At 52.1% G+C, this 21691-nt stretch overlaps 1 long non-coding RNA gene across 1 annotated transcript in view; it reads left to right on the top strand.

The window, feature by feature from the left end:
- Positions 1 to 13756: 13756 nt before the first annotated feature.
- The window catches only part of LOC124529282 (uncharacterized), a 75342-nt gene continuing 67407 nt past the window's right edge, over positions 13757 to 21691 (top strand). The window contains exon 1 of the long non-coding RNA XR_006966303.1: positions 13757 to 13836. This is a non-coding gene — a long non-coding RNA (uncharacterized LOC124529282). The remainder of the gene's footprint in view (positions 13837 to 21691) is intronic.

Here is a 21691-nt window from a genome sequence, read left to right as displayed (position 1 = left end):
GCTGAGCGCTTCTCCTGAACCTTCCACCTCAGCAGCCCTCGGGGGTCGAGGGAGGTGGTTCAAATGACCTAATGGGGCCTCAGGACCTTTGCGAGGTTTGATGGCAGGCGTGTAGAGTGAGCCTGTACCCCCATAAACCTGTCCTTCGCGATGCTAAAGGCTTTTCTGGAGGCAGGTGAGCAGCTGCGTGGGACTGGAGTGATGCCTGGGAATGTGTTCCCACCACGCGAGCCTCCTTCTGGGAGGAACTGGGACGGATGATTGGGCAACTCTTCTCTCTCTCCACATCTGCCTTCTCCCCACAGAGGATACCTTTTGGTTTTCTTTCTTTCTTTCTTTCTTTCTTTCTTTCTTTCTTTCTTTCTCTTCTTCTTCTTCTTCTCTCTCTCTCTCTCTCTTTTGATAACTGTCTGGGTCTAATGATGCATGTAGACATTTCCTTTTCCCAGCTGCAGCAAGAACCGTGTGGATGTTTCAGATTCTTGGGGTTCTCAGAGACGGGTCATGTCAACAATGCCGTCCTCTTAGGGTATCAAGGAGTATTAAAGGTTTTTATTCAGAGGATCGTCCTGCCATATGGTGAGGGGGAAATACGATCCGTATTAGTGCCTTCCAAATTCCAAATGTAAGATAACAATACATTGAATGCCGAATTATCATCATTCAGGACGAACGGTTTATCCAGGGCTTCTGTTGGCTCTCCGTCAATATGCTAAGTTTTTAATAAGTGTTGTCTTATTTAATCACCCAAACCAACCCCCATATGACAAGTATTTATTGATTGCACAAGCTGGAGTAAGTTACGTAGCCTCGTGGGCCTCAGTGCCCCCGGTCTGCAAGATGGACATAATAATAATGCCTGCCCCGTGAGGTTGAGATGCCAGAATTAAGTAATCCACATAAAGGGCTTAGCCCAGTGCCTAAGACAAAGTAAATGCTCGGGCATTCTGTGCTCTGGTCCCCATTTTACAGATCAGGAATCTGAGCCTTGAAGGAACTTGCCCGAGTTCACAGAGCAAGATCCAAACCCAAAGCTCAAAAGGGAACCCTCTAACCACCTTGCCCCGCCGCCGTGCCTGTTGGTGCTTGTTGTCGTTGGCTCGATTCAATAATTAATCATTTACACTGTGTCTTCTGTCCCTCATCTCCACTGTGTCTGGAGATGAACTCAATTGGTTAGAGCCCAGGGCTGCACAGATCAAGGCCGGTTGACGCCTCCCTCGCCGGCCACCCTGCAGTGCTGTGTTTATTTTCGAGAGAGACAGAGGGTGAGCAGTGGGGGGGGCAGAGAGGGAGGCACGGAATCCAAAGCAGGCTCCGGGCTCCAAGCTAGCGGCAAAGAGCCTGATGCGGGGCTCGAGCGCACGAACGGGCGAGGCCGTGACCTGAGCCCCAGTCAGACGCTAACCGCGAACCGACCGAGCCACCCGGGCGCCCCTTCGTGGGTAATTAGCCACAGTGCCCCGTCATTCTCAAACGGTGTTGGTTGAGACGATCGGTTATGTGGTCGCCCTCCCCGGAGTGGCACCATCTTGAGCAAAGAGGAAGCATGCTCTCATAATCTTCTGGCTCCTTGCCCCTGTGCGCAGACCGTCAGCAGCCACGACTTGCACGCCTGGGCGTCTTCCCTACCCCAAATCGCCGATTGCATTTAGGCTTCACCCCTCCCTGCTTCCCCAGTACTTCCGGCTTCGGATTCTTGGTGGCGGCCTGGGGTTTAAGGACGTCGGCTCTGGGGGTCTCTCTCCTGGGTCCACCACGCACTGGCTGGCAAATCACTTCCCCTTTCTCCAAGCCCTTCCTCATCTGCAGAGGAAACAGGAGACCCTCTGGCGAGGTTGTTACGACGTGGGGCTCAGGAGACCTTAGCCGCCTGGCGGTCGCAGTGGTGAAAAAGAGATGACGGGGTAGTCCCGCTCATCAGACGGGAGTCCCTGGTTTTGTCACAGGTGTCCCTGCCAGGCACCAACATACCACACGAAGCATGATGAAGGATCCTGGGATTAGGAGGCAGAAAATCCCGACAGAGTATTTCATTCCTGGTAAACAAGGCTGAAGGCTGAGCTTACAAGGCGAGGGATGCCGGTGGGTATGACTTGTGAGCTGCGGTACCGGCCGCCTGCCCCATACCCATCAAGCTCTCTGGAATCCAACTGCCGCTCTTCACAGGGCCTTGACGTTTGCTCAGCTTCTAAGAAGAGACCACTAGAGTCTGGGAGAATCTGGGTTGCCCCCTAGCGCCTCAGGGAGCCCTCATGCAGGGTCCCCCGCCCCAGCCTGGTTTCCCAGCACGGTGACCCTTGCTCCGGACTTGTCTTTCTATTTCTGCTGTGCCTCATGTTTCAGGGACCTGCTCGCTGCCTGTCATTACGGTGGAGGTATGAAAATCGAGCAGAAGTGAGGCAAAAAGGTTTTAGCTTTATCTTCCCATGACCCATTCTCTCCGCTCTTGGTAAGAGCACTTCCGTTTTCTTTGCTGAACCACTCCTTCCACTCTTTGGGTGGGGCTGACCCCTCAACTCCAGCAATTGGTACGCAACTGAGGTCAGAGCCACGGTGATTGGTTCACGGAGACCACATGACTCCACTTGAGCCAATGAGAAGCAGTCCTGAGATTTTTGCCAGGCTGATGGGGGAGGGGCACTCCCTCCTTTAGGGTTACTAGCACCGTAGGGGGTTACTGGAAGCTGTCTTTGCCACCTAAAAAACAAAGCAAGCACAGACAAAAACCAAAGCTGGCAGAGGTAAGAAGATAGATTTATGATGACATTGTTTGGGCACCTGATCTACCTGTTTTTGAACCCCTTCAAACCTAATTCCTGAGCCAAATAAATTCTCTTTTATGCTCATGCTATTTAAAAAAATTTTAATGTTTGTTTTGAGAGACAGAATGGGAGTGGAGGAGGGGCAGAGAGAGAGACAGAGAGAGGGAGACACAGAATCTGAGGCAGGATCCAGGCTCTGAGCTGCCAACACAGAGCCTGACACAGAGCTCGAACTCACGAACTGTGAGATCATGACCTGAGCCAGAGTCAAACACCCAACCGACTGAGCCCCCTGGGGCGCCCCAATGTGCACGCTATTTTTGAATTAAGTTCTTGTTGCAACCCAGAGAGTCCTGGTTAATATAATAGGGAAATGTGTCCTCTCTCTTGAAAGGCTTGCATTTTTAACATGTCTTCAGCCCCCAAAATGGATGGAGCACGCGGACGTGGGTCTGGGCACGAGAGACTGGCTCAGAGCCCACCCCACCCGTGACAGTCGTGCCTGCCTGGCTCTGAGGCCAGCCCGGCTCCAAGGACTGACCTGTCGGCCCAACAGAGCCCCTTGGCTGTTGAGGCGGGACCCCTCCCTGCGAGCACGTTTCTCGTGGAAGGCCACACGGATGGCCCGCCCTTAAAACTAGCAGCAGCAGCCTCCACAGTAGGGACGGGGAGTGCTCCCACGTGAGCGTCAGCTGGGGTGTCAGCCTGTCTAGAACCACCGTCTCTCACCCTCCCTCCGTCTCCCGGTCCCGGCTTCGGACAGGCAGCCGCACTTGGCAGCAAGAGCCTGTTTTTCTGAAAGTTAAAACTGCTCTTCCAGCTTGGGGGGGTGGTGGGTTGGGTGGGGGGCAACAGACACGATCAGGTCACATACCAGACCAACCTTCTCTTTTCTTTCCTTTTTTTTTTTTTTTAATACGAGTGGCTGTCCTTGTTTTCTTTGAAAGAAGATCACTTTCTGAAGGCAGAGAGATGGGGTTCCCTCTCGGTGGGTGGGACCCAGGGAAGAATTACAAGGATGAGAAACAGAATCCCATCCCAGAGGACTGAAAGAATCTACTTCACATGGACAGCAGTTACATTCATTAACGGCTCACGACTGAGTTCAGGCTCGTTTTTGGATCCGTGGGATTGTCTTACTTTTTTTATTATTATTTTTAAAAAATTTTTAATGTTTCTTTTTGAGAGAGAGAGAGAGAGAGAGAGCATGAGCATGGGAGGGGCAGAGAGAAAGGGAGACACAGAGCCCGAAGCAGGCTCCAGGCTCTGAGCTGTCAGCACAGAGCCCGACGTGGGGCTCGAACTCACAAACCGTGAGATCATGACCTGACCCAAAGTCCAGCGCTTAACAGACTGAGCCACCCAGGGGACTTGTGTCCCCAACCAGGGCAAGGATGCTGGGCTTTCAGACTCTCTTCCCAGCAGTCGGAGTCTCTGGTTGTGGATGGCTCTGCCGGGAAACTCCCAGGCTTTCTGCACTTGTGAGCAGAATGACTGTAGATCAAGGGCAATTGTGAGCCAAAGCACAAAGCGGGGAAAGGAGGGAAACCCACACACAGATGTGGTTAAAGGACACGCCGTATCTGGGATGGGCCCAAGACTGCTCATGAAAGGCTTATCACAAAAGACCACAAAATGCAGGACTGCTGGGCTCACCCCTTTGGGGAAGATTAACCAGCCATAAAGATGCCCCTTCTTTCTACCACCACCGTTTCCACCCTGACTCCCGCGTGCACACAATTCAACCTTCCACAGCTGAGTTCATTTGCCTCCCTGACCGCAGCCCATCAAGAAGCTTCTTTCTGCTTTCTGCTGAGATTGTGGTTTGGAGACTTGAGGGAATCACATTCAGTCCGGCTGTTGGCCTGGATTGGGGTGGTGCGGACTTACCAGTGGGGTCGCCATCGTGGGGTGGCCGAGCTTGGACGCAGGCCCAGTGAAGCAGAGGAAACCGATCCACGGGGAGAAAGAAAAGCGTCTGGTCAGATTAATAGCTAATAAATATTAAGTGCTGGCCGCGCACCAGGTACTGTTTTCACAAGGATGAGCTCATCCGGTCCTCACCGCAACCCGGAGGAGTAGGCGCGAAAGCTGTTCCCATCCAAGGTCGAGGGCGCTCATGTCTCAAGTGGCTTAGCCAGGGTCAGGCAGCTTCCAGGGGTGCAGTCAGGATTCAGTCTTCGGGATTCAGTTCTCCAGAGCCATGGGCTGCCCACAGAGCCAGGAGGGCACCCCAGCACTCAGAAGCCCGGATTAGACTTTGTGGTAAGTCAAGGCCAGGCAGAGTCTGATTCACGGCCATCTGGGTTCTCGGTGGTGGTCCTCTCCCTCACACACCTGCGTGAAACGTTTGTCCTATCATCTTTTTTTTTTTAAGTTTATTTATTTTGAGAGAGAGAGAACACACACATGAGCAGGGGAGAGCCCGAGAGAGAGTAAGAGGGAAGATCCCAAGAATCCCATGCTGTCAGTGCAGAGCCTGGTGTGGGGCTCGACCTCAAACAGTGAGATCATGACCTGAGCCAAAATCACTAGTCAGGCACTTAACCCACTGAGCTACCTAGACAGCCCTGTCCTAGCATCTTATAATAAATACCTTCCCCTTGCTTTAATAGAACCACACTTGGGTTGTGTTTACAGTGCATTGCCATGTTTGCAACAAGGAGACCCTTGGAACGACACCTGCTCTTGATGAAAGGAGAGAGGAACCAAAGTTTGTTTCCAGCTCTTTCCAACTCCAAAAGTTCCCTTTCCTGGCCTCATGCCTCAGATCGGCTGTGCACAGGCGTCTCACCCAGGTTGGACTCTTGGGTGCGATAAAGGAAATTTTTGACTTTTCATGTTGGTGGGTCCTGCTCCTGGGCTCCCAGGGAAGCTATACTTTGACATTTATCAAGGTCAGAATGACTCGGCAAGACCTCAAAGCCAGGGCTCTATTTCTGCCCGGAGCACACTTGTACATCTGCTTCGTCAAAAAAAAAAAATAATAATAACCAAAACGGAGCATTCCAAACATAAAGATAAGAAAACAAACCTCCCTGGTTCCCATAAGATTAGAGCCCTACAGCTTTGCACACACTAAAAACACTAAGATAAAGTCTGTAACTTTCTGGAATGTCTTTCGTCATGATGATTTGTAACTCTTTATGTAAAACAAACAAACATATATAACCCGGCACCAAAAGTTCCTTCCCTACAACAGTCTCTTTTTTTTGTAAAGACTGTGTATCCCGGGCTGTTGTCTTAACTTGGGGTCAAAGAAAAAACTCTTCTCCTTTCTCTTTAAAATTAAAAAAAAAAAAAAAAAAGGTCTGTTCAACTTGCGTCAACACGTGTCAGAACAGGCTGTGCCTGGGCGATGAGACGGTAGTGGCTGGATGGCCACTACAGCCTTAACTTTGTCACCTCTGAGTTGGAAAGTAAAAGTCCCCCTCGGAGAGAAAACCCCCCCGGGGGTGAGCCTTTTCAGGTGGACATGGGACAAGGGAGAGACAATGAGGAACCCCAAACTCTAGGAATTGTCAAAGAAATCATGCTTTGTGTTGTGGATTCAGGCAGAGTGGCTTTATTTTCTTTCTCCACCTGTAAGAGGGGCCAACGGATGCCCTCTCTGTCCAACAAGAGAACCTGAGAGATATATATAGTGGAAGAGAAAATAGCATAAGGCTGCTAACTTCATTTACGGTTTAAGAAGATTCTGTCTCCTATAATAGTCATGTTCTACAGCCAATGCAACAAATGTAATTTCCTATCACCAGCACACATTACAGCCTTTATGGAGGATTCAACAAAATTTTATTTTAAACTATGAATAGTAAAGGGAAGTTGTAAGAAATAGAATACATACATATTTAAACTCGAGCAAGATCTTAATTCCTTCTTTCTAGCCACATTGATTATCCTACCCCTTAAATGTAATACATACCTACTATAATATAGACAGGCATATATAGTGAAAACGTATACTAGAACGTAAATATTCTGAATCTCCTTTATCTTGGTGGAGCAAGAAATTTTCAAGAGAACATTCCCATTCTTCAAGAACTTCCAGCAACAATCATTCAACCCTCGACGTCAGAGACAAACGTAGCTTATACTTCTAAAAACTAAGTGTAAAGAAATATGTCTAAAATTTCGGATTTCCAGAGTTAAGCTTACAACGTCAACACCTTAGCAGAAGACACCTTACGCATGACGGTATGGTTGTAAAACCAAAGAAGAAAGACATGTTTCTGTCAATCGCCTTAACCACAGATGGCGAAAGTCTGGCACAACTGTAATTCTTCTCTCTCTGGGGCCATAACGGTGGCCTCAGTCCAGCAGAGTGGGTGTTCTCACTGAGCCTGGACGAGGCCTCAGAATTCCTTCCAATACAGCGACTCCAGGAGGCCGCTGTGAAGCGGTTGGTAATGGCATCCAAATTACCATCTCTGTCTGTGGTATTTGGGTTGCAAACTACAGAATACTCTGGCTAATTTATGCAAAAGGAGCTTTAGGAATGGTTACCGACAGCTCATAATATCATTGCGAGGACTCAGGGTACACTGTCTGAACTTAAAAGAACAGGCCGCCTAAGACCCCGGAAGCACCATGCCTCTGCCATGATCCGGAAGCTTCTGGGTCGACCCGCTTGCCAGACAGTCCGTTCTCCTGACACAAGGCCAACGACTGCTTTTGCCCATTCGCTCCTTCGAGACTCACATCGGTGCACCTGCCTGATGGATGTAAGTCACCGGAGGAGCTCTAGAGGCAGGTGAGTGTGCCCCACGCTGGCACCTGCCCGCCACCGTAGAGCAGGAAGGCATCTGGAAGAGGGAACGATCGTAGTTCTGCTTCGCCATCTCAAGATGAACCTATGGCAGCAGATGTAGGAAGAAGGCACAGGGTGAGGAGCTAGAACAGTAAGATACAGAAATTGGAGTTTGGCAGTATTCATCCAATGTCGTCCCGGGGAGAAGGGGCCCAGCTGTCCAGTCCTCTCCACGCACAAACCCTAAAAAGAGGAGAGAGAGACTCTGCTCAGTCAGCCATCCCAGTTCACCCAGGACCGGGGGTTCCGCAGACGTGAGGTTTGCGGTGCCGAAACCGGCGAAGCCTCTGACAACCCAGGATGAACCGGTTATCCCAACTCGATGACGCTAACCTTTGCCATCAACCAACTAACCCCTTCGGTGTGGACTTCACTCTCACCCAGCGAATTTCTGGTTATAATCAGGCTCTCCAGGGTTGTAGGAGATAATGCCCCCAAATCGTTTGGCGCGACGTCGGGCACGTACCGAGCCCTCAGTAAATGCTTACATCTTTTAGATTTTCAACGTTGGTTTCACTTTTAAATATGTCGGCCAGGTAACCCAAAGTGTTTCAGCAAGTGTTTCTTCCGCCTTGTACGTTAACGGCTTTCCTTTCTGATTTCTAGTTTTCTGTTGAGGTTTTGCTTGGTATGACACAGTTCCCAGAGACGGTCTTCCCTGGTGCCTTCTCAGCCTCTGGACCTCAACCCCACAGCTTGGGACAAGATGACTCCACGAAGGCCCTTGCCCACCCTCTCTGAGACGCCAAGGGGCAGCTTCTGGGCTCTCGAGACCACCTTATTTGGCATCCCTGCGGGGCCACACCCCGCGGCATCCATGGGCATCTCTGATTGTTCTTTGTCCAGGTAGCGTGGTGAAGAGAGGAGGCGTGAGACCCACGGACTCCTGAGGACAAGGCGAGACACTCCAGTGATGAGGGAGGCCCTGGATGAATAACAAGTCCCCTTCCTTCTGGACTAGGAGGGTCTGTCCTCCCCCTGTCCCCCGTGGGGCCTCCGGCCACCCCATCAGGCTGCTCTCCCTGCCCCGGACCTCCCCTCCTTCCAGGGCTGCCTGGCATTTACCCCCCACTCCCCCCACCCCCCCTCCGCCAGCCTTTGTGCACATGAGTCTTGGGCCTGCGAGGCCTTTTTTTCTCATTCCTCTCCCCGCCTTGACATCCCCCAGTCTTTCAGGGCGTAGCTCGGATGCCACCACCTCCCCAAACCTGCCCGGGATGCCCTCTTCCTGTTGGAATCATTTCTTTATCATCTGGGCTCCCGAATGGCTCCACGGGGCCTGCTCTAACACCCACCGAGTCGGATCCGGTAATGGAGTTATTTGTGAATCGGTCCTCATTCCCCACGGGACTTTAGGTTCTCCGGGGCAAACCCACGTATTGTTCATCTTTATGTGGCCAGTGCCGACAACATCTAAAAAATCTGAATCGGATTAACCTAGTGAAGTCAACACCTCCGGGCTGCTTGGACAACCGCCCTCAAGCAGGCGCCCAGATTCTTGTGGGTCCAGGACCCTCGGCGGAGACATCGAGGAGAGACCATCCCTCACTGCGTTCCTTATCTCCCTCCACTCTCTTCCCTTTCTGTCCTAAAAATGTATAAAAATATACGTGCCCCCAGTCAGATGAGTATCCCTCTGGGAACCACACGCGTGAAACCTTTGGGAAGCTCTGGTTTCATAGCACCATTAAAAAAAATTTTTTTGTTTTTATTTTCTTTTTGAGAGAGAGAGAGAGAGAGAGAGAGAGAGCATGAGCAAGGGAGGGGCAGAGAGAGAGGGAGACGCAGAATCCGAAGCAGGCTCCAGGCTCCGAGGTGTCAGCACAGAGCCCGACGGGGGGCTCGGACCCACGAGCTGTGAGATCATGGCCTGAGCTGAAGTCCCACCCTTAACCGACTGAGCCACCCAGGCGCCCCATCATAGCACCATTTTAAAATGCAGTTCTTGCGATGCTGTTTGCTCACACATAAAACATAATGTTCCAAACGTTGCCGACAATGCATGCATTTCATACGCGAGAAGTCAGGCTTGTGATGGCTTGTGAACGTGGAAAGAACAATGGGGTATTAAGATTGCCTCAGGAACTAACTGGTTTGGTGCCACTGAGGAGACATTTCTGTCTAAGTCTCCGCTTCCCCTCCCGTGACGTGAAGGGGTCGGGCAGTGATCCCCGAGTTCTCTGCAGCTCCGAAGTTCTGGGAGGTTCCGATTCTTCATTTTTACTTTGGGGTAAACAGAAGAGAAGCGGGGCGCCTGGGTGGCTCGATCGGTTGAGCGGCCAACTTCGGCTGAGGTCATGATCTCACGGTTCGGGAGTTCGAGTCCCACATCAGGCTCCGTGCCGACAGCTCAGAGCCTGGAGCCTGCTTCGGATTCCGTGTCTCCCTCACTCTCTCTGCCCCTCCCCACTCATGCTCTGTCTCTCTCTCTCTCTCAAAAATAAATAAACATTAAAAAACTGAGATTATTATAGCTACTTATTAATAAGAACATGGGGGAGATTAAACAAAAGCATATATCTACTCAAAGCATGCAACACAAAGCCTATTTCTTGGTAAGCACTCCGTCAATGTGGGTTGACAGCCAGCCAGAAAGCCACAGCCAGGACCTGGCTCCCACTCCCTTCCCGGTTCCAGGGAATAAGCTGAGCCCTATGTCCTTTTTAATGTGTGTTTGTGGCAGGAGAGAAATAAATACCGTGCTGTGCTGTTCTTTCCTCCTGGTGTTTGATAAGCTTTTATTTAGAAATAATACCAAGTTTTCCTTAGTGGTTGGCTTTAAAAGTAGCACTGTGTGCCTTAGCTCAGTGGTTTCCGTTCTCCACTGAGGCCTTGAAAGTCTGTTTCTCCCCAGGACTGTTTTAAAGCAGAAATAAACCCGCTGGTGGGCTTTCTCCTGAACCTAGCATCTAGTCTCCATCTATTGAAAATGAGTTGAAGGGAGAATGAAGAAAGGATCTCATAATTATGCCCTTTTTTTTTTTCATGTTCTTTTAAACACATTGCTCCTGGCAGAATCTGTTTGGCCATGAAATCCTGCAACTGATGAAAGTTTAATAGCAGCACGAGCCTAGAGGAGAGTCAGAAATTGAGATTCGACCCGTAGCGCAAAGGAGAATGTCCCCTGGGAGGGTGACACTCTCCGCAGACACTTATTCCCACCGTTCACAAGCGTGTGCTCAGTGAAAGAAAAGGGAGAGCTTGAGGAGTCAGAAAGGGGAACCATTCGGTATGAGCCGTGGGCCCACAGCACGGCCAACGTGACCGGAAAGAACTGGCAAGAATGATGGAAATTCCTCTGCTTCTGGCTCCGCCCCCCTCCCACCAGTCTCTCCGTGATTATCAGGAATCAACTGGTATGATTTGTATTTCAGTGCACAAGAGAAGAGGAAATGCAAACTTTTCAACTGCCTCTCATTTTAGACCTAACTGTACTTTCCGCCCCCCTGGCCCGCTGTTCTCCCTCATCTGCTGTTGTAAATTATGTGCATCAGAAAAGCAGTGACTCAGGCAGCACAGGCCTGAGGAAATGTGTGGCCTCAGGAGGAGGAAAGAAGATCTGATACCGACTGCAAAAAAAAAAAAAAAAGAAAAGAAAAGAAAAAAAAGTGCTTCATTTTGTATCACATACTGTAGGTTCAAGTTCATTGAGGGCACAGACTTTGAAGAGCCAATGGTGAACCAAGATGGCGGAAGGGAGCATCCTCTCTGAAGCTTCCTCTCCTCTCTCATTTGCCTGGTTGGCGGCCACCTGATCTGATTTACCGTTAGTGGCAGGAAGAGCAGAGACGCGTTGCAGCGAATGATCGTGGAGGTCAAGGGCAGACAAGACTGTGAGAACGTCCGTTCCTAGGCTTCCTGGTTTTCTCGTCCTGCGTTCGTCATTCTAGGGGATTGTGTCCCCTTGCAACAGCCAATAAAACCTTCTCAGTGGCTACCTTACATAGATTTTTGTGCAAATCTTGTTCTCCACCCTCCACCCTGCTTTGGAAAACGAAGCTCGAGATACAGACCCACCAGGGCCCAGGGGTGATTGCGTAGACCAGCCAAGCCACCCCGAGCCTCGTTAACCAAGTCACTATGTTTGGTGTAAAGGGCCCTGGGGTGGTGGTCCCCCAGGCTCACAGAGACCCCTGGATGTAGATTCGAGGACAACCAGCTGCCCCCAGAGGCCCCTGGAATCAAGGAACAGATCGTCCCCCTAGGGCCCCCAGGAGGAACCCAGCCCCGCGATCGCCTGGTGAGACCCATTCCAGACTTGGACCTCCCCAACTGTAAGATATTGGTGTCCTTTTAAATTTGTGGTGATAAATTAAAGCAGCAATAGGAAACTAATACTCCAGATTCTTGACATAATATACCCCAGCTCCTGCCCCCCCCCCCCCGCCCCATTTTGCAGCTAGGGAAACAAAGGCCCAGGGAATTTTCCCCCTTTTGTGAAATCACATCACTAATTAACAGTAGCTGCTGACAACCAGGAGCAATGCTTTTATGCTGAGCACAATCTAAGTCCTTTGCGTGTATCGACTCATGGCATCAGCATAACCCGAAGGCAGCGGCTGTCATTCTTCTCCCCGCTTTACAGATGAAGAAACCGAGGCACAGTGATGTTCAAGGCACGAAGCTAGCCAGCGGGCTACCAAAGTTTGCACCCAGACGTTTCGGAAGCTACTCTATGCCCCGCCGGGCCCAGAGCCACTGAGCTCCCGGGGAGCGGTCCAATGTGCTGGACCCCTAGAGTTACTTTATCTCACTGGGTCTCTACAACCCTGGGGAGGTCTGTGGGTCATTTCCTTTCTGGGAGTAAGCCGTGCCCACGCCACAGCTCTGGCTGGGGGCTTCTCCAGCCCTCCCGACTCCGATCTCTCCACAGTCACCCGTCCCCCCGGCTTGTGGCCCCGCGAGAGACACCGAAGAGATGCCAGGGACCCTGCCTTCAGCCAGCCGGTGGATTCTCTTGGGCTCAGTCCGGGCACCTGAGTGTCACTTTTCCCGATCCCGGCCTCACGGCAAGGCTGTTCCTAAGGCCTTGACCACTGACGGTAGGCTGTGTGCGGCAGTGTGACAGGGCGTCCGGAAGGGCAATCAGGGAGAGCTTCCCTCCCGGGCGAGGCTCTGCCACGGCTACACGAGGGCGGTTCCAGAAAGCCATCTGCTCGGAGGGGCCGCACCTGCGGGCCCCGCGTGAGGCTGCGTTCTTGTCACCCACACAGTGTATTTACTTACACTGTGTCTTCATTCAGGGTGGTCTGAGGAGGGGCTACGGAGATCGGGGAGGCCGACGGTCCCAGCCACTCCTTCATGCCACCAGTTTCCCATGGGCACCGCGGCACGCGGCAGCTCGGGGAAAGGACTGTACTTCCTGCTACCGAGAAGCCGCCTCCCTTTCGGACACGCGCGTTAAAACAAACCAGCGAACAGAGAAGAGCTCTAACGGACGAGGGCCGTCTGGCCACGGGCCAGAGGACCGTGAGGGGCACAGGTGCACGGGGGCCGGCCCCGTCAATGTGGGTTCAGGAATGCGTCACAGGAAAACAAGATTTCCAGTGGGAGGGAGGCGGGGGGGGGGGGGAAGGTTCGAGCAGGCAGGGAGCCAGCAGCTTAACTGGAGCAGAGGGCTCCTGGGGGCACAAAGAAGTCCTCACGTCGGTTATCACGGGACCGTGCATCCATTCACCAACTATGTGCTGTTCACCGCCCTGTGCCTGGTGCCAGAGACCCAACAGTAAATAGATCAAGTGCCCCAAGGTGTGAGGGCCCCGGCCCCCCGCCAGCTCCGCAATCCCGCCTGCAGAGCGGGAGCCCGTCCTTCCCGCGGACCCGCCACCCGCCCTCCCCCAGCCAGCGCCCGGCTGCTGTGACGCGGGGCGGACACAGGAGCTCCTCTGGAATAAATTACCGCCCCATCATCTTCATGCATAAAACATGGCACAGGAGGCCGGGAGAGGCTCGGCCCCGCGGCCCGGCAGCCGCCTTCGGGCCAGCGGGGAGCGAAGGGAAGGAGAGGAAAAAGCAAGTTAGAAGATAAAGAAGTCGACGGAAGCCTCAGACACAAAAAAGAGCAGACGGTTTGTGTTTGGGGTGCTTTTTTTTTTTCTTTGGTACAAGTGGACTTGGCTTCCGTATCCCCCGGCGCCCTTTTGCTCCCTGCCATGAGAAGGTCGTAGAAGGCTCAGGCCGGGACCATGGTGCTACCTTCACGATTACACTGGGTCAGAAGCAGGCCACGGAGGGACAGGATCCGGAGAAGGCAGCTCAACCGTGAGTGTCCCAAGGGTGTGGCCTGCGCCCCTCCTCTGTGCTGGCCTCCCCTCCGCACCCCTCCCTGCCCCCTCCTCGTCCGGGGCACCCTCAGTCCTCCTCCTCCCCTCCTTCCCCCTTCCTTCCTGTAGCTGCCTCCTAATTAGAGGTAACAAAATATGCCTTGTTTCAAGTAGCAGGTGAGAGAGGGCCTCTCTCTTTATTTCTGCATCTAGATGGAAACTACAAATGAGTATTGACACCAGTCAAGGGGTTGTGTGAATTGGAACTTTCGTTTACGACAGGGGGGCCAGGCGCCAGATGTCCGATCAAACGGGCAGGTAGCTAGAGCGGGTGAGACTCGGGTGAGTCACATTTCCGTTAAAGGACCAGTCGTGTGTTTCCTAAATTATCAGACTCTCACTGAGGTTCCCCTTGAGTTGACAGAAACGCTAACCAAAAGGGAGAGTTCAGTGTTGAAGTAATCTGAGAAAGAAAGAGCGTTCCTAATATATGCCGGGACCATCACCCCCCAGTAAGTACCATACTGGTGTGGGTCTATTACCATACTGGTGTGGGGAGGGTCATTTAACCCCACGTGTCAGCAAGTTCAAATCGAGGGGCTAGGCTGCCGAGGTACGTGAGTGGGTCAAGGGCTGTTTTCACAGCACTCGTCTTTGTCATGAGAAAAACAACAGTAAAGCCATGATGACGAGCGTCAGTGACTTCCGGCCTCGGCCTGAAGAGGCAACAGGGAGCGGTAGAGACTGTGGTAAATGGGGAACACGTGTGCCCCCCATAAGAAGACACCATATTGTCGTCACGTTGTTTTCATGAGGAACGGAGGCCCACGTGGCCAGGTTTCCAGACTTTTCCAGAAAACAAAAACATGCTAGTTTCTCAGTCCAAGCCCTCAAGTCTAAACACGAACAGCTAACTCTTTAAATACTCACCAGCGGACAGTAGGCCGTGACACAGAGTGTGACCACTGTGGACCCCCGGGCCCCGGTTTAAGGGCTGGGTGTTGCTCTCGCTAAAGGCCCATCACACGGTGCTGTTTCAGCCTCATTAGATGTTGGCGAGACTTTCTTACGTGTTAGAAGCCCCCGGTGAAGACGGTTGAATTAAGAGGAATGAGGGGTTTGGGAGGATAAATGGCAAACGGTGACGATGTGTTAGCGTGGGGGGCCCAGCTGGGCTGCTTGGGTTTCAAATAGCACCCCACGTGCAAGAAACTGCACGCAGCAGAATCTTTAATATAATGGAACAGCCGTTAGCAATTTTCTTATCTGTTTCTTTCACCTGAACCTCTCAAGTTCGGACTCTGGCTTTTGCGAGCCTTCGTTCTGTGTCCGTGGGGAAAAGAGCTGTGGTCCCGCCGATTTCGGACAAGACCTCCGGTGTGGGGCATGTCGCTGAGAAAGGGTCGAGTATGATCTGTGTTGTTGCATGGCGGTGGGGTGGGGGTGGGGCAGCCTTCCCTCCACAGGCAAGAACTTGGGAGAAGGACCGGTTTCGTGACAGCGATCGTACTTAAATTATGGGACTAACACCTGGACTTTGGGAGAAGGTTTCTGCATGGTTTTAATACGAAACAATGAGGTGTTAACAAATGCTTAATCCAGGTTTGACATTAAGCAGGCTGGTCCTGACCTCTTTGGCGTAAGCGTCTGAGGAAGGTGGGGGTGGGTTTCTGACATTCCTCCAGAGTGGTCAAGAGGCCCGCCGTGTTAGAGTCAGTGTGAGTCAGAATCAGCAGCGGATCAAGCGACTTTGCCTGGGGTTGACTTTGCCAACTCACGGAACACCTGTGCGTGTTTGAAGGCCGAGGAGTAGAGGCCGTGGAAAGGGGAAAAGAGTGAGGACGCTGAAGCGAGAACAATGGAGAAGTTTCTCACTGCAAACACCAGCCTACAAGGCTGGCCCTAGACATTGTTTTGCAGTTGCTGAACTCTGTCTTTGATAACTTTTTCTGTCCCCTTTCTCTGAGGCTTTTCTCACAGGTCAGCATCCCCTCTGACTCAGAGACCCAAGAGTAACCCTCGGGGTGATTCTGTTACTGAGAAAAAATAAGTTAACCTTTTCCCCAAAATTCACAAAGGGACCTTGAATGGCAATAGGAGATACACATGCCACCACTGTGCACTTCTGTGCCCATGCAGGCGTTGCTAATCAACTCTGCACCCCCTGTGCCCATGCAGGCATTGCTAATCGACCACCATTCTCCTCACCCAGGGAAGCCAGGCCCAGTCTTGGAATCCTTTCCAACCCAGTACTATTTCTCATCAATTAGATCTGCCTCAACAGCAAAAAGCTGTATTTGTATTCTGTTGCTTTGTAGCTAGTTACCACAAGCTTATTGTCTTCAAACAATACACATTTATTACCTCACGGTTTCCATCGGTCAGGAGACTAGGCATGAATCAGCTGGGTCTGCTCAGGGTCAGCCAATGCTGTGGTCAGTGTGTCAGCCATAACTGCTGAACCCTCTGAGGCTCAGAGTCTCCTTCCAAACTCAACGGTTGTTGGCAGAATTTAGTTCCTTGTGGTAGGACTGAGGCCCTCAGCAAGAAAAGGCTACCCACAGGGCCCTCTCTCCACCATGGCAGTTCTGTTTTCTTAAGGTCAACTAGAGAGTACCTGGTACTGCTTGTAATCTCTCCTGCAAAGAGTTCTCCTGATTAGGCCAGGCCCACCCAGGACAATCTCCTTTTGATTAGTTCAAAATCAGGGATCAGGGATCTTAATTACATCTGTAAAATCCTTCTTTGCCCATATAACCTAATCATGGAAGTAAAATCTCATCATATTCCAGGTGTTTCCCACACTGGAGATAAGGGAATCACACAGAGCATGTGTGCCAGGGTCAGGAGTCAGGGGCCATCTTAGAATTATGCTTACCACAGAGCCTGTCATCCTTGCGGTAGAACATGGATTCTGAGCTACTGGAAAGCTTTGTTTTTCCTTAAGCTTTCTTCTTATGAAAATTTTCAACTATACAGAGAAGTAGAGAAAATAATATAACGAATCCCATACACCCATCACCTAAGCTTAACAATCGTTACCATGTTGCCATATTCGCTTTATCTACTTCCTGCCAAAGTATTTTAAAGTAAATTGCAGACATGAGGACAGGCCTATAACTCCGCAAAATGCCCGGCACCTAGAATACTCAGTAAAGGCTTGAGTTCAAGCAAAATTGTCTTCTTATTAAAGCAATGACTCTCGAAGGCCACCTTCCCTTGCTACCCCTGGGTGCTGCTTTTCACTCCCGGTGTCTGTAACGAGATGTTTACGGTCTGTAGTAGGGTGGCATGCCACGTGATGGAACCAAGGTATGAGAGTTACAACGTGTTGCCCTTCGTAGAGATATTTGCATTAAAATTTTTTTTAGATTTTTTTTTTAATCTTTATTTTATTTTTGAGAGAGAGACCGAGTGTGAGCAGGGGAGGGGCAGAGAGAGAGAGAGGGAGACACAGAACCTGAAGCAGGCTCCAGGCTCCGAGCTGTCAGCACAGAGCCCGATGCGGGGCTCGAACCCACAAACCATGAGATCGTGACCTGAGCCGAAGTCAGACGCTCAACCGACTGAGCCACCCAGACGCCCCTAAAAAAATTTTTTTTAATGTTTATTCATTTTTGAGACAGAGCACGAGCTGGGGAAGGGCAGAGGGAGAGGGAGACACAGAATCCGAAGCAGGCTCCAGCCTCTGAGCTGTCAGCACAGAGCCTGACTCCGGGCTCGAACCCACGAACCGCGGGATCGTGACCTGAGCCAAAGCCAGAAACCCACCCGACTGAGCCGCCCAGGTGCCCCTGGGATATTTGCATTTTATGAGGGGCCACCAGAAAAAGGCCCAAATCCACGATGGTGGGCAGGCTGAAGAGGGGCTCCTCTGACACCCCGGAAACCCTGCCAGGCTGCCTACCTGAGACCCCCGGGCAAAGAGGGGTGTGACCAATAGCTCAATGGACGCCTGGACTTTCTGAACAAGGACAGCAGCGTCTGGGCTGGCCATGAGCCTGCCTTTCCTTTACTCTGCCACAGTTAGGGGACACTGAGGGACGGGACCCCTGGCAAGGGTAACGCTCTGACGGCAGGGAGACTTCTTAGCTACTGGCCTGTGGGGGGTCCCTGTACCTCCCTGGTGCCCACCTCCTTGACTGTAACGTGGCTGTTACGATGCCACCAGCCTCACAGTGCTACTGGGGAGGTTAAAAGACATGACTTGTGTCCCCTCCTTGCACCGTGCCTGGTACATGGCCGTGGTGGCTGCTGGCATCTGAGAGGACACAAGTGGTGACAGTGACGTGGGGGACAGTGCAGCGGGGCCACCAGTGCCTTGGGGCGGTTGGGGGGTAAATGCCGCATTGGGGAAGGTGGCCCTTCTTCCTGAGCCTTGACGTCACCCGCCCGCACATCCAGCCCTGGGCAGCACCGCAGGCGGGAGGGTCCAGCCGCGCCCAGGAAAACCACTCTGGCCTCTGGGGGTGCGACAACTCCTTTCTTCTGGAAAACCCGGTGTTTTCCCCAACGGTGGATCCCCAGGCCGTTCTCCGTACCAGTAAAAAACATCCAGATGACACAGCCCGAGGACGTCTTGTCGTGTCCTCCAGAGGTTTGCCTCTCCGTCTGGTGGAGCTTTGACGGACAAGGCCGCCGAATGGCGCCCTCGCGGACCCCAGTGACCGCTCCCTGGGTCCCTGGGAAGACAGCAGTGACAAAGCCGATACACGGCTGAGATTAGGGATGCTGCTCAGAGATACCACTGGCGACTTCCTTCCCAGGGGTAACGTGACTCGGCTGTCAGGTCTGCTCCTCTGCCCGTTCTCCTGGCTCAGTGGGTGGCGTTCTTCTTTGGGACGGGGCGGCTGGGGGCCTGCGGGCAGCGGGGAGACTTCTGGACCGTGTCTGGGAGCGCGGGCCAGACTTCGAAGGAGGGCTCTCCCGTCCGTGGCCGTCCTGGACGTGCAGTTCCGCACAAGGAGGTAAGAACACCTTGCGGTTCCTCCTCACCCCGTGTGGCTTTGTGGAGCCCTCTGGTCCCTGGAAAGCTCTCGGAGTCTCTTCTAAATAACAGGCGGCTCCAATGGAGCTCAGGCCGAGGGCCGAGGCTCCGGGCGGGTCCCGGGGAGCCAGAGAGGCCTACGGAAGGTGCGCGGGGCGCCTTTCCCGACGGCCTCTGTCCCCACGGGGCCACCACTGCGCAGATGGCCCCTGCCCGCCCGAGAGCCAGCGTCGGCTTACAGAGCAGGCCCGCTTACTATCGGCTTTCGGCACTGGCTCCCCGCTCGCTGGCCGGGCCGGGCCTGGACACTCTCACGTTTCCCTGCGCCCCCTCCCCTGGGAGTCTGGCCTGGGGATGCCTCGAGCTGGGTTCTCAGCGCGCAGACACTCGAACATCCCAGAGGAGCAGAAGCCACGTTGCTGCCTCGTACCCGCCAGGCCGCTGCCCTGATGCCATCGGAATCGCCCTGAGTGTCTGTTCCTTCCGGCATTGCTGCCGCTGCGGGCCGGGCCTCTCTGGTCCGTCTCCCCACCCGAGAATCCCTGTGGTGGTGTCTGTTTGCTGTAAAGCCGTAAGCTTAAAGATTTGGGAGCCGGTAAAAGAGGGGGCGCCCCAAGTATAAAAACCGAAGAAAGACGCCTTTTAGAACATTCCCCACAATCCCTAAGTTACACACTCTTCTGGGCTCCATTTTATCCGCCTGCTAAAATTGTCCATCAACAGCCTCAGCTCAGACAGCAGGCAGGCTGCCCCCCACCCCGCTCCCCCCCCAGGCCTGAGTCGCCCCCCAGTCCCACATCGTGTTTACCCCACAGTTCTGCCAGTTCCAGAGGATTCGGCTGTGTCTTGTTTAGAGACCCTCGCATTCCCACTGATGTAAGAGTCCTTTATACACCTTCAGACGTGGCGTTACCTATTTTCTCATGGTCCAGAAGAGTAATTGCTTCTCTAGAAGGCTCACCCTTCTTCTGCCTTAATGACTGAGTCTGGGAGTGCCATTGCCAAGTGCCCCATTCCAGCTCCTACTGTCAAGGAAAAAAAGGACGGGAAACCCGAGAAAGGGAGATACTTTGAATAATTCAAGGGGGTTCTGTTGGTTGAAAAAGCGCTCTCTTTGTATGTACATTGATCTGGACAGATATTTTAGCTGTGTCCAGCCAAGGGCGGACAAAAGAGAGGGTGTGGAGGGAAAAGGGAAGGAGAGGAAGAAGAAACACTACTACAATGAACACAAATTTGAAAGAAAGGAAAGAAAGAAAGAAAGAAAGAAAGAAAGGCAGAAAACTGCAGAGGGGTTAGAGAACTCAGGGCTTGGTGACAGATCCCAAAGCCTTTTATTCTCAGATTGGTTGTTTGTAGACAGATAAAAAGAGCCCAAAAGTTACTCACTAGAATAACAACTTGGTCTCTGCTTAAAAGCAGAAAATTAGCAAAAGAGCACATTTTCTGGGTAACGTGGAGCTAGTGTATTAAGTTGGGGGTGGGGGCAGGGGGAGGAGGGTTCCAGGAGACGAAAAGCATCTTGAAATATGTGAGCCAAACATCACCCACTTTGTGCGTGTCGGGTTTTCCTCCGAAACAGCGAGATCGGAAATTGTTTAAGTCCATATGAATGTGTGTGCGTGTGTGCATGTGTGCACATGTACACACGTACACGCACGTCAGTTGTCAAGGCTGTGAAGACCACGAGCTTGGGCAGTAACGCTAGAAAACAAACACCTTCATTCCGTTTTGAGCTGATACAAAACCATCACGTCTCTGTGGTGCAAGAATCAAGCAATAGACAAACACATAAGGGAGAGGGGGGAAGTCATCTAGAACCCCCCCCCCAGCCCACGACCATACAGCATAGTGTTCTCATTTCTTGGACTAAAACATACTAAACGTATTGTTTTCTCGGATCTGTTCTGCAACTTGCTCGTCTCGTGTAGCCACCTAACTTGAGTACCTTTCTGTGTCCATCAGCAGCCTTGAATTTCTTTAGACGGGGTTCATATGGCCAAATAAATGCACACGAAGGTTTGCAGGGTTCGGGCAGTTTGAGTATATCTAATCTGATTCACTCAAATACACACACACGCGCACACACACAAAGACCATAATTGTAAAAAGGGAGTGTATTGGATGTGGACTGGGGCGTGCACTTAACTATTCACCTCACCTGGAGTCTGGGACTCTGTAGCTTTGCCACACTGCCCCCACTGTCCCCACATGGTAATGTAGGTGGAACTAGTCCCCACATGCTCCCGGAAGAGTGAATCTTTGCAACCCCCCCACCAAAATGAATGCCGACTGGGAAACAAGACCATTCCCTCTCCCCTTGCGGGCTGGTCCCGTGGTGCCCGGTTTCCAAGGCACCAGAGGTGTTCTCGTGCTTGTGAGTGGGTGGTTTGACACTTGTCCCCGTCCCAAAATGGAGAGAGGCATCTAGGGCTGGAGCCCGTGGCCTGCACAGCCGGGCAAGATCCCGAAAAAACAGGCTCTGGGATATTTGCTGACTCTGAATTTCTGCCGCCCAAAGTTTCTTTCCCCGAGGACTTGTTATCCATGGAGTCAAGTTAATCCAATCCTTCAATTTCTGAGCAAGTGACACAAAGCCTAGAGGATTCACTTGCTAACGTTGTGTGAAAGGAAAACAAGTAAACACATGTAAAGGAGCCTGCAAAGAACCTCGAGAGACTCCCCCTCTGGACAAGGGGAAGCTTTACTTCTATCAGCATGGCTTCAAAGGATCAGAAAATATGCTCTTTTGAGCCCATCAGAGGCCACGGCATGGAAGGGATTTTGTGGGCTTGCAAGCACCCCCCTAAGTGGTACCAATCATGAAGGAAATGTGTTAGATGTGTTCTTTAAATGTGTGCCAAGG

The sequence above is a fragment of the Lynx rufus genome, unplaced genomic scaffold, assembly GCF_022079265.1.
Source record: "Lynx rufus isolate CCGP_SWC_20201006 ecotype Redwood Valley unplaced genomic scaffold, mLynRuf1.p SCAF_6, whole genome shotgun sequence".
In the NCBI taxonomy this organism is placed as follows: domain Eukaryota; kingdom Metazoa; phylum Chordata; class Mammalia; order Carnivora; family Felidae; genus Lynx; species Lynx rufus.
This window is presented reverse-complemented; position numbering and strand designations above follow the sequence as displayed.